The 13,844-nt window shown below is 34.0% G+C and overlaps 1 non-coding gene across 1 annotated transcript; it reads right to left on the bottom strand.

The window, feature by feature from the left end:
* Positions 1-4,102: 4,102 nt before the first annotated feature.
* On the bottom strand, positions 4,103-4,176 carry TRNAI-AAU (transfer RNA isoleucine (anticodon AAU)). Its single transcript has one exon. It is a non-coding gene; the product is annotated as a tRNA-Ile (tRNA).
* Positions 4,177-13,844: the final 9,668 nt, after the last annotated feature.

Here is a 13,844-nt window from a genome sequence, read left to right as displayed (position 1 = left end):
ATAGCCTTTGATACAAACCAAGATCTGAAGATATTTAAGGAGATTTCAAGAAAGTGGTAATCTTATTCAGAGAATTCATGTGTAGTTAATATATTTTATCTGTTTTATTAAAAAAAAAAGTTGTATTCAACCCTTGCCTTCCACTTGAAGCAAACACATTGTATGACTTCATACGTAGCAATTATAACGAGGCACACATTTTTCCACTAATTCATGCCACTATCCCATGTAAACCCATTTCCCCTCTCTCATTATCACCTTTTTCGAGTACCATATGCCTTGAATAATTCAATAAATTTTGGGTGAGTTGATTAGTATACATTGGCTGAGTACATGTATTTGCATACATGTATGCATATGATGGGATGGCCTATGCTATTCTCATGCATGTCAGTTATTGCATTTATAGTACGTACATTCACATGATTTGGTTCATTGAACAGTAACTACAATAAAAATCATAGTGGAGGTGGTAAAATATACAGGAGAAATTCACTTATACGTATGAAAAATTACAAGTTTTTATAACTTTTTGTGTGATTTTTTTAAGGTTAAAATATATTTTAAGTTTTTTATTTTTTTTATCATTGTGAATTTAATCCATTTATCTTTAGTTTCAAGAATTTTGTTCTTCTATTTTTAAAATTTTAAAATTCAGGCACAAATGTTAACTCGGACTAATTTTTTTATTAAATTTGTTGGTAAGCAATTTTGAAATTTTTTAAAAAAAATTTACTTATTAGCCATGTAACGAAACAAAAGGCATCGTAATGAACCTGAAGTTAACAAAAGAATTTTAATGGTGTTAACAATTAAACTTATATTTTTTTAAATCCGAAAAGTAAATAGCCTAAATTCTAAATATACGAAAAATATAAAGATTTGGAGTTTATTTTTATCTTTTTAAAATAATCTAACTGTTGAGTTCATCAATATAGTTATACTTATAATGAATGTAAAAGAAAGAACGAAAAAACACATTTATTTTATGACATTGTAAGTATTTTTATAGAAAATGAATAATTATAAATTTTTAATTTTCTCTACACCTACCTATATTTAAGCTCCCCGAATTTATGTTACAATACAACTAGGCAACAACTCAATTGAAAAATAACTAAAATAAATAGAGGCGAATTTAAAGAGATAGGAAGCAGCCTTACCCCTGAAATAAAAAATTACTATTTAAATCCTATATAAGATATATTATATTATTAACATGTATTTTTATCTTACAAATACACACAATACACAAATCTCTTAAATCATCAAGTCATTTAATTTTATAAATATATTTTTACATAAATATTTCTGGTAAATGTATCAGCATTTAAGAGTAAATCTATTCTCAACTGATTTCCCCCATCCATCATGTAACTCAGAACTCACTTATCTACTTCAGGGATGCATGTTAATCAAGGTTTAAATATGTTAAAATGGTTTATAATTTTTTAAATTTTAAAATTTGATCTCTATATTTTAATTTTGAGATATTGAATCTCGATATTTTTTTATTTAAAAATTTTAGTCCCTCAATCTAATTTTGCCATTAAAGTTACCGGCATCAAAGGTAAAATAATTTTTTTATCCCCCAACATTTATAGCTTTTTACCACTTTGATTATTAGTCTTTCAAAATACATAAAAAAGTTTAAAAATTATTTTTTCTCATATTTTAAATAAAAAACATAAAGATTAAAAAGATTATAACTTTTTTAAAAATTATAAAAACAAAAAACTCTTTAAAATTTTAAAAATATATAAAAATAATAACTTTAAATATATAAAAAAATATTTCAAAATTCAATATTATCTAAACTGGACCAAACCAGCCAATCATATCGAGAATCGGCTAGGGTATCAGTTCAATGAGAGGTAAAAAATCGATTGACTAGCGAACCGGTATGGACTGGTTCGACTGAACTAAAAAATCGGTTGAAACAACAATTGAATCGATTTTTAACTAGTCTGATCAATTGATTCCCAAAACGACCAGTTTGATTGGTTCAAATCAAAAAAAAATTATTTAAAAACCAAAATAAAAATATTAAAAATTATAAAAAGTGATTCAACTAGTTTTTTAACCTAGTTCAACCAGTTCGTATCGATTCACGGGTCAACTAGTATCTTACCTCTCACTAGACCAATACTCCAGTTGATTCTTGATCCAATCGGTCCGATCCAATTTAGATAACATTAAATTTTTATATTTTAAAATATTAAAAAACTTTTTATTTTTTTATTTTTGAATTTTAAAGAGTTTTTTCATATATTATTGTATTTTTAAAAATATATATACTTTTTTAAATTATATTTTTTATTTAAAATCAGAAAAAAAATATACTTGTAAAGGATAAGGATGAAATTGTAAAAAATATAAATATTAAGGGTTAAAAAAGTTATTTTATCTTTGATATTATTTATTTTAATGCAAATTAAACAGAGGGGCCAATTTTTTTAATAAAAAAGTGTAGGGACTTTTGGCATTTTAACCAAAATTTATTTCATTTATAATTGATAAAATTTATTACATTAAAACAATTTCATCAAATGGGTTAATTTTCTAACAAATAAAAAGGTAAAATATTATGTGAAATTATTTTATCTTAAAAGCTTTATCTTTTAACAAGTCTAAAAATTAAATTAAGTGATAACAGTTTAGTTCAAATCTGTTTTGAAAAAAATTACAATTATCTTGCAATTTTTTTACTTTTAAAAAATCAAACCTTCATCTGAGAATTGGATTCAATTAAACACTGATAGTGCAATAAAAAAGAATTTTGGGGTTACCACAATTAGGGGGGTTACGAGACAAATACGGGAGTTGGATTCTTGGATATAACCGGTTTATTGGAATTTGTTCTATCTTAGACGTGGAATTATGGGGGTCTGATGACTACACTAGATAGAGGATTCGACAGGCTGATAAATTTTTCAGACAGTCAAAAGACAGTACAAGCTTAACAAAGCAAGTCTTCAAAGGGTTCGAATTCAGTTTTGGTCAGAAGAATCCGACTGCTAATAGCTAAGATGGTGCATTAGTTGATTCATCATGTTTCCAGAGAACTCAACAAAAATATTGATAGGCTAGCGAAAATGACAGTTGATTATATTGATGACCTTCAATTTTTTGAAACGCCACCATGGAAGCTTGTGTATTTATCTAAGTAGTTCTTTGTAACTTTTTTTCTTCTTTCACCCAAAAAAAATCAAAACAAATCGAAATCATATCGGTTGGATCTAGTCCATTAGGTTTTTTAATAAAAATTAGGTACTTTTTCTATAAATTATTATCATTGATTTATATAAAATATTTATTTTTATATTATAAAAATTATAAATTAATTAAAATTAGAAAATAAAATAAAATTCAATTTAGTTTGAATAATAGCAGTTTTTTATCATAACAACCAAAAATTGGAACTAAAGCAAATAAATTTAAATAATGGTCAAACTGAATTTGATAAAAGTGAATCCAACATTACGATTTGAATCGATTTTCTGTTTTTCTTGTGTGTGTGTGCGCATGCGCGCTTGGCCCTAAATTAAATAATTATCAAATATAAATAAAAAATGTTAATATTTATATTAAAAAAGTATGTCCTCAATAATATGCACATGAATCAACTTTACACGTCAGTACAAATTTAGTTAATATAAACTCTATCCATTTTTTTTATTTTAAAATATAATATAAACTCTATCCATTTTTTTATTTTAAAATATTAAACTTTATATTCAAAATAAATAAACTAAAGAATATCACAAATTTATTTAACCCAATCTACTAAACAATCAATAATTGAATAAATTTTGCAAATAATTGAATTAATTAAAGGAAAAATAAAATAACAATACTCATAAATTATCTGTGATTAAATGCTCAATTTCATTTTACACTTTTTTTAGAACAAGAGAGAAAATAGAAAATATTTTTATTTCAAAATTTTTGTTTAAAAAATACCCAATGTTTGGTCACTAAAAGATTTTCGTGTTCTATATTCCAAATAAATAAATAGGACAAAATAAATACAGGAACTTCGAAAATGAGCTCTGAAAGAAGCGACACCGTCTAGAAAATGAGTTTAAAATTTCAAACAAAGTGGCCCATGCAAGTCTCGAACCTGCGACCTTCGCGTTATTAGCACGACGCTCTAACCAACTGAGCTAATAGGCCGTTGCTATCTGTTTTCAAAATAATAATGATTTATTTTAGTTCTGCATTTTCCTTAGGAGCTATTGATCAACTTTTATATTTAATTTCAAGTCTACCAAACATCCCCAAATTATAACTTTCATTTTAAATTGGCCCTAAACATTAAATTTTCTAGTTTCATTGTTAAGTTATCAAAATTATATTTCATTATTAAAATCACAAAACTTCATAGTTTCTAGTGGATCCTCCTAACCATTGTGGAGCTCGAACTAGTTGTATTACTCCTCTGCAAAGTGTGAACTACCTCAAGGCTATCCGTGTGAATCAATATGCTATTTAAACCTCGATCTTGTAGAAAAATTGGCCCATCAAATATACCCCACAACTCGGCATAAAAAATTGAACACATCCTTAGAGAATGGTTAAAACCAAAATCCAGTTCTGTTGATGATTCCGTATCACTCCCCCTACAAATGCAACACCTATACTCAATCAGTATGCAAATAAATCCAATTAACTGAAGGAGAATTCCTTGGAGCAATAACGTGTCCTCGATTCAAAATTTTATTGTGTGTAAACCAAAAACTGTTTCATTCATGTGATAGAGACTTTTAAAACTTATGCTACACTGTCGAAACTGTTTTTTTTAAAACAAAAAATTTAGTTGTCGACTTTTTTTTTAAAATAAAACTGGAGTCGCCACCGATCCTTTATTAAGGTGTGATCGACTCACCTTAAAAATTATGTTGGTCTACGAATTTTGAGAAAACAAGTTCGAAAATCTGTTACGCACGAGGAAGGGTTAACACCCTCGTAACGCCCAAAATCGGTACCAAATTGATTATTTGATGTTTTTGTGTCGAAAGTTAAAAAGAATTTAAAATAAGCTTGAATGATGAAATTTGCAAAAGGATAACCAATTGTTCAAGTCATGTAAAGAATCGAGTCCCAATACGTTAGGGTACAATTCCTCATAATTCCCCAAACTTGAGTATCACTTTTATTTTATACGAAAATCTTCATTTCGAGAAAGTAACATGCCACACCCAATACGTTAGGGCACCACAAGTTAAGTTCCCAAAAATGATTTTTATGCATTTTGAATAAAAATATTCTCGGTCATTTAAGATTGACAAAGAAAATCAGAACCCAATACGTTAGGGCTCAATTTCCCTCAAAAATTCCAAACTTCCAAAAATGCTTTTATTCAAAAAAACCTTTAAATCAAGAAAATAACTTTGATTAAGGGTTAAAACCAAAATATATTTTCAAAAGAGTATGTTAAAGAGCTAATATACAATATGATACAGATCCTTTAATTTTCAACATACACGAATAAATATTTGCAAATATATATATACAAATACAATATAACAATAAATTTCTCATTGACAAACGTAATCTCTTATAATCCGTCTTCAAGCTGTTCAGGTCTTCCTCGACTTTGCGCTTCCCTTTTCTTAAGCCTTCGGTTTCCAGTTTCTGAACATCTATGTCCAGCCTTAAATTCATCTTCTCCTCTTCCATTTGCTCTATCTTCTTCTCAAGCTCAAAATTTCTTCTTTCAAAATCTTGCTTTATAATTTCTAACTCAGAAGGGACCATATGTACACGCTTTTCCACAAATTGTCTGTCTCCTTGACCTGGTACAGGTATGTTATCATTAATCCTTCTATTAAGCCACTCGATATATTCAGGCGTCGTTGATGGACCTACTGCCAACCTCTTCAATCGGCGAGTCTAGCTCCAAGCATTACTCATTTCTCGTATATTCTTCTTGTAACCATCACACTTATACGAGAATTCACACTGAGCTAATCCATGGGTTGTTGGTACGAACTGCCTTGACCTATACTGTCTCAGTACCAATAACGGTGCATAGCCAATAGCCCCCCAAATCCCAAGTAAAGGGACTCATCAAAATCTCCACACCTATATAAGATCTCATCTGACAGCATCCAAAGAGCTCTCCATTCAATATCCCCCTCTTGAAGATTCTGAAGAGTTGCCATCCATTTTTCCTCCGAGATATCATCCTGCCTCGGTAATACCACTATTTCCTTCAAGGGCGAATAATTTTCAGAAAAAACCCGATAGGAAACCTTATCCACCTTCCAAAAGTGACTATGAAACCATGCTAAAAGGAGCTACGTGCATCCAATGAATCTACCCTCACCTACTCTTCGACATTCATTCAGAGATCTGAAGGTTTCTGCCAGAATTGCTGGGACCGGTGTAACCCCCTTGTCAAGACGGTCAAAAAGGTCAGTGACTACTTCATCAATATGTCCCAAAGCTTTAGGAAAGACAACTAAACCGTAAATACCTAAGGAAAAGACATCAACCCTCTTCCTCGTATCCGGGTGTGCCAGAATTAAATCTTTCAGGTTCCTCCAAGGAATGCACTTACTATCTCTCTTTTGTTTGATTCGTGCTGTGACCCATTGCTCACTCATCCCTGTAATATTCATCAGTTTCTTCAAAAAGGTTGGAACATTAGCAACTCTTGAATAGGCTTTGTCCACTTGAATTTTCGAACAACGAAGCAATGCCGTGTATTCCTCCACTGTAGGCACTAAATCAACACTTCCAAAGGTGAAACAGCTATAAGCAGGGTTCCAAAATTGGGTTAAGGCACGGAACAGGTGCTTATCCACCTTTATGTCGAGCAAGTAAGGTAGGTCTCCATAGCTAGAGTAGAAAAGCTGCTTAATCTTATCATTCCACTGGTCCCAAATTTCCTTTAATTCCTGTAAGTTATTCTGAGTCACGCTAACACGAGTGAAGTCCCATAACTCTGACACATATCCCTCGGCCAAACTATCGCCTTTCTCTTGCTGCATTGTCTCAGACCAAGTTTGGACAGCCGCATTATCTTCCACCTTATCAAGAAACCCTTTTTCCATGATAAGCTTTCTATTTAGCAACCGAATATGAACTAACGCCCTTTTAGGATGAAATGCTATGCAATAATGATGTCATGCAATCAAAACAAAAGAAACCCAAGTCAGTATCACATAGAGAAATATAATCAAATACAAACATGAAATAGCAAGAAACACTTAATCAGGAATCCACTAGGGTTTTGGGATAGTTCTACCTAGGTCAAGTTCCTAAAGCTCACTATATGATGCTTGTTTTCTAGATTAAAGGTACCCAAACCAGTAGATTCCTCGATCCTCACCCATTATAGGCTCATGTGGATCGAGTTCGGTTCAGGGGGACACATTTCCCTATGGCTGCACGGAGATGAAAATCTCACGAAGACATGGGTACGGATGTATCCCGGAAGCAGTCCACTACCCTGCACAGAGATGAAAACCTCACGAAGGACTAGTTTCTTGCTCCCACTTAAAGGGTAAAATGCAAAAAGCAAATGCAAAGTTGCCAACATCAAAATGAAAAAAACGATGAATGCGAAGGGAACTCGTAAATTTTTAAAACTTTTGATTTTCGACACAAAGACAAACATAATCAGTTTATGGCTCGACTCTCAAAGTCCCCAGGAGAGTCGCCAAGCTGTCGAAATTATTTTTTTTAAAAACAAAAAATTTAGTTGTCGTCTTTTTTTTAAAAATAAAACTGGAGTCGCCACCGATCCTTTATTAAGGTGTGATCGGCTCACCTTAAAAATTATGTTGGTCTACGAATTTTGAGAAAACGAGTTCGGAAGTCTGTTACGCACGAGGAAGGGTTAGCACCCTCGTAACGTCCAAAATCGGTACCAAATTGATTATTTGATGTTTTTGTGTCGAAAGTTAAAAAGAATTTAAAATAAGCTTGAATGATGAAATTTGCAAAAGGATAACCAATTGTTCAAGTCATGTAGAGAAATCGAGTCCCAATACGTTAGGGTACAATTCCTCATAATTCCCCAAACTTGAGTATCACTTTTATTTTATACGAAAATCTTCATTTCGAGAAAGTAACATGCCACACCCAATACGTTAGGGCACCACAAGTTAAGTTCCCAAAAATGATTTTTATGCATTTTGAATAAAAATATTCTCGGTCATTTAGGATTGACAAAGAAAATCAGAACTCAATACGTTAGGGCTCAATTTCCCTCGAAAATCCCAAACTTCCAAAAATGCTTTTATTCAAAAAAAAACCTTTAAATCAAGAAAATAATTTTGATGAAGGGTTAAAGCCAAAATATATTTTCAAAAGGGTATGTTAAAGAGCTAATATACAATATGATACAGATCCTTTAATTTTCAACATACACGGATAAATATTTGCAAATATATATATACAAATACAATATAACAATAAAGTTGCAAACATATGTATACATATATCTAACACATATACGAGTATTCATGCAAATGGAAGGAATGAAATATACCCAATAAAACAAACAAAAACATGTATTAAAAATAAAATAAAAGTATATAAAAAATACATATATATATTTGCAGAATAAAACGTATAAGTGCATATATAATATAAAGTATATAAAAAAGTAAATAAAATAAGGATATAAGGAAAAACATATGTATAAATATATTCATGTATATATTTTATAAAACAAATGCGCATGCATGTATTTTACGAAAAAAAAAAATTTTTGAAAATGAAATTCACAAAATATATGTTTTGTAAAAAATATGAAAGGAAAAAAAAGAAAATTATATATAAAATGCGCATGTTTAAAAAAACCAATATATGTATAGATATATATTATAAAGTAATATACATACGTAAGAAGACAAATGAAACTTAATGTACACATTAATAACGGGAATAAAACAAAAAAATAGTAATAATAAAATAATAATACAAAAGGGTAATAAATTGAGTAAAAAAGAAAGGTCACATTGTGATTAAAATTGAGTTAGCGGGTAGCAAATGGGATTAAAAACAAAATTAGGGATGAAAGTGCCACACGCGAATGACATAGGGGATCAGATTGGCAATAACCCAACTTCCCAAAACGCTGTGCATTGGCATAGACTAAAGTGAACAGAAACAGAAACATTTGGGCTAAACTTAAAAAAAACAAAAATTGGTTTAATAAAACATGGCGCAAAAGAGGGAGGACTGATCGCGCAAATTCCCCCTCTGACGTAAGAACGCTCGGATCCTCCCCTCCGGGTCGGGTCATCGCGCGGGTCTGGCCATTCAAAACGGCGTCGTTTCGATCTGTTATTTAAAACAGATTTTTCTTTCTAAAACCATTTTAACAGAATGAAAAAAAAAAGAAAATAAATAAAATAAATAAATTCCCCCTTTTTTTGCTCTGCTAGGGTTTCACCCTTAGCGTCCTCGCGTTGCCGCCGCCACGTGCCTCCGCCGCGATTTCACAGGGAATGGTGATCGGAAAGGCGACACGACGGGCTTTTAACTGCCCTTGAGCAAATTCAAAACGAGGGTAACCCCCTTTTCTCTTTTTTCTACTTTTAGTTATACAAAAACAATAAAAAACGTAAAATGCAAAAGAAAAAAAAAGTGGTGCGATTCACCTAAAAAAACTTGTATTCTCAGTTCTCCTTTTGATTTCTTTGTCTCTCTTTTTACAAAATCAAACGGCTTTATATAGCCTAAAACTTATTTGTTTTACACTATATTTTCGCTAATGGACTCTCTGAGTCCGTGTTTGCAGGTGCGTGGAGAGTTTGGCATGCGTGGAGGCCGAAATTTGCAGCGTCCGGATGCTGCTGGAGGCGCTGAAGGCGGGGGCTTGCGGCGCTACTTGCTGCTAGTAGGGTTTTCTATTTTTTATTTAAGCATTGGGCTATTTAGTTATTGGGCTAGGGTTAAATGTTGGGTCTATTAGGCTATTTGGTATTGGGTTTGTAAAAAATTGGGTCTTTATTTTTGCATGCGAGCCCGGGTAGATTGGGCTTATTACAGCTGCCCCTCTTTGCTTGTTGTCGTGTAACGGGAACAGAGCAAAGACTGAAAAGCCCAATTGTGCCCGGTCTTACTAAGCTTCAACTTCTTCAATGCTTCATTTCTTCAAGTAGCATCATTCCTTCCTACTGCATCTTCAGAGGTATAGGAACTAATGCTTCAATCTACTCCATTGTAATGTCAGGGAGATAGGATTCGTATGTTGTAGCTTCTCAAATGAACAAAATTTGCTATCTTTGATCTACTCCACTGCAACTTCAGGGAGATAAGTCCTATAGCTTCAACTTGTTCTGCTACAATTTAAGGATAAATCTTGACGCAATCTGCTCTACTACAACTTCAGAGAGATGAGATCTGCGGTCTTAGTCCACTCCATTGCAACTTCAAGGAGATAGGATTTGTTACTTCTGTCTGCTCCACTGTAACTTCAGGGAGATAAGACTTGTATCTTCGATCTACTTCACCACCAGTATGGGAAGACAAGATCTGTTTTCTTCGATCTACTTCACGCCAATACATGAAGACAAGATCTGCTTTCTTCGATCGATTCCACTGCCGACCGGGGAGATAGAATTACTGGCTTCAATATACTCCACTATAACCTCAGGGAGGTAAAATCCGCCATCTTCGATCTGCTCCACTACTGCTTAGGGAGATAAGAGCTGAAATTTTCAATTTGTTTAACTGCAATGTCGGGGAAACCAGATCCGCCGTCGTAGCTTCAATCTGTTCTACCGCACCGTCAGGGAAGTAAGATCTGCCGTTGTGGCTTCAATCTTTTTAATTGCAATATCAGGGAAACCAGATTCGTCGTCGTAGCTTCAATCTGTTCTACTGCACTGCTAAGGAAGTAAGATCCGCCGTTGTGGCTTCAATATTTTTAATTGCAATATCAGGGAAACCAGATCCGCCGTTGTAGCTTCAATCTGTTCCACTGCACTGCTAAGGAAGTAAAATCTGCCGTTGTGGCTTCAATCTTTTTAATTGCAATATCAGGGAAACCAGATCCACCGTCGTAGCTTCAATCTGTTCCAGTGCACTGCTAAGGAAGTAAGATCCGCCGTTATGGCTTCAATCTTTTTAATTGCAATATCAGGGAAACTAGATCCGCTGTCGTAGCTTCAATCTATTCCGCTGCACTGCTAAGGAAGTAAGATCCACCGTTGTGGCTTCAATCTTTTTAATTGCAATATCAGGGAAACCAGATCTGCCGTCGTAGCTTCAATCTGTTCCACTGCACTGCTAAGGAAGTAAGATCCGCCGTTGTGGCTTCAATCTTTTTAATTGCAATATCAGGGAAACTAGATCCACTGTCGTAGCTTCAATCTGTTCCACTGCTGCTCAGGGAGATAAGGCTCTATGATTTCACCAATCTGCTCTCTGTGAAACATGACCTGTATGATTCACTTTATGAGCCTAATTATGCCTAATGATTAGGATGTTATGATCAGAATGAATCAAATGCTCCTAACTAGGCATGTATGAATGACATTTGGATGTTATGCCATAAAAAATGAATATTGAATGTTTAAAGTCATTATTGCTCATTAAGGTTTTTTTTGTGACAATAATGCTTCGTCAAAACTTGAAAATTCTAATCTTGACTCTTGACTCCTAGATATCTCCAATCTTTCAACCCGGTGAAGGTCTAAACAATGGTCCTGTTTCAGGTTCCTGAGCTATTTAAAAATTTCTAGAGTAATATGAAAAACTTCCCTTGTGAAAGTTTTACTAGTCCATTAATCGTCATTCTAATGCAACATGCTTGCGAAAAGATCATAACGATGAATAAAACAAAATGAATTTGGGAGCACAACTCGCAATGAATTGTCAATGATAGAGGAATTGTCTGGGGACATTTATATTGAAAAAGAATGAAATATTTTAAAACAACGAATTCAACACAAATGCTATGAATAGGTGCCCCAGATATCTCTGCTTGAATTTCTTTATACAGCTTTTCGAGGACCCTTCTGAATTCAACACGTGTTTAGGAGATTCACAGTATTTTATTGATGCCCCAAGATGTCGTCTATTCCTTTCTGTCGATTTAGGTACAACAAGACTACCACGTGAAAATCAAAATTTGAGCCGCCCTTTTTAGGTTTTCAACTCAAATCCCCTTTGGTCTTAAGGTGCCCTTTGCGGGTTTTCACCTTAGCCTCTCCAAATTTTTTTTTTGTTTTTGAAATCAAAGCGCCCTTTGCGGGTTTTCACTTTGGTTCCTTCCCCTCTTCAGGTAAAGTATCTCTTGACCGAATCTGAATTTACTAGATTATGCAAGTTTCTTCCATCCATTTCAGCCAGGATCAGGGCTCCTCCAGAAAAGGCCTTTTTTACAACATAAGGACCTTCCCAATTCGGCATCCATATCCCCCTAAAATCTTTTTGTAGAGGAAGAATTTTTCTCAACACCAGGTCCCCTCGTGAAATTCTCTGGAACGGACCTTCTTGTTGTAGGCTCGCATCATTCTTTTCTGGTACATCTGACCATGCTGAATAGCCTTTAGCCTTTTTCCCTCTATCAAGTTCAACTGATCGTATCGAGATTGAACCCATTCTGCTTCATCCAATTGTAGCTCAGTCAAAACCCGGAAAGAAGGGATTTCAACTTCGATGGGCAAGACTGCCTCCATGCCATAAACTAAGGAGAAAAGCGTTGCCCCGGTGGAGGTCTTGATTGACGTTCAATAAGCAATGAGGGCAAACGGTAATTTCTCGTGCCAGTCCCTGTAAGTCTCAATCATCTTCCCTACAATCTTCTTTATATTTTTATTGGCCGCTTCTACTGCACCATTCATTTCCGGGCGATACGGTGACGAATTGTGATGTCTGATATTGAATTGACTGCAGACCTCTGCTATTGAGCTGTTGTTCAAATTCAACGTATTGTCGGATATAATTCTTCCAGGCATTCCATACCGACATATGATCTCTCTTTTCAAGAACTTACTAACTGATGACTTTGTAACGTTGGCATACAAAGCAGCTTCTACCCATTTGGTGAAGTAGTCAATAACCACAAATATGAAACGATGTCCATTTGAAGCCTTTGGCGATATTGGCCCGATAACATCCATACCCCACATGGAGAAAGGCCATGGAGAAGTCATGACATGAAGAGGTGAAGGAGGTGCATGCATTTTATCACCATAGATTTGACATTTATGGCACTTTTTAGAATAATTGATGCAATCCCCTTCCATGGTGGACCAGTAGTACCCGAATCTCATAATCTGTCTGGCCATTGTGAAACCACTAGCATGCGTTCCACAGATGCACTCATGAACTTCCTCCAAGATTTTCTTTGCTTCCACGGCGTACACACATCTTAGCAGAACTTGATCCTTTACCCTCTTGTATAAGATCTCCCCATCTAAGATGTAATCAATGGCTAGTCTTCTTAGAGTTCTCTTTTCATTCTCCGTTGCCTGGCCAGGATACTCACGATTTTTTACATACCGTAGTATATCTTGATACCAAGGACTATCATCGATTTCTCCTTCTTCAATATTGTAACAATGAGCCGGGTCTTCATAGATACTCATTTGGATTGGCTTCATATTCCCATGTCTGTTCACCTTGATCATGGCGGCTAAAGTAGCCAGTGCATCAGCCATCTGGTTCTCATATCGTGGGAGATAGCAAAAAGTGATGTCCTCAAACTCCTTAATCAATTCGAGGACCAACTTTCGATAACTGATTAATTTGGGATCTTTCGTTTCCCATTCACCCCTGAGCTGATATATCACCAATGCTGAATCTCCATAGACCTCTAGCACTTTGATTCCTCGCTCTATAGCTGCACGAATACCCATGATGCATGCTTCGTA

This window comes from Gossypium hirsutum, chromosome D10 (assembly GCF_007990345.1).
Source record: "Gossypium hirsutum isolate 1008001.06 chromosome D10, Gossypium_hirsutum_v2.1, whole genome shotgun sequence".
NCBI lineage: Eukaryota > Viridiplantae > Streptophyta > Magnoliopsida > Malvales > Malvaceae > Gossypium > Gossypium hirsutum.
The sequence above is the reverse complement of the archived record's forward strand: the minus strand, read 5'-3'. Positions and strand labels throughout refer to the sequence as shown.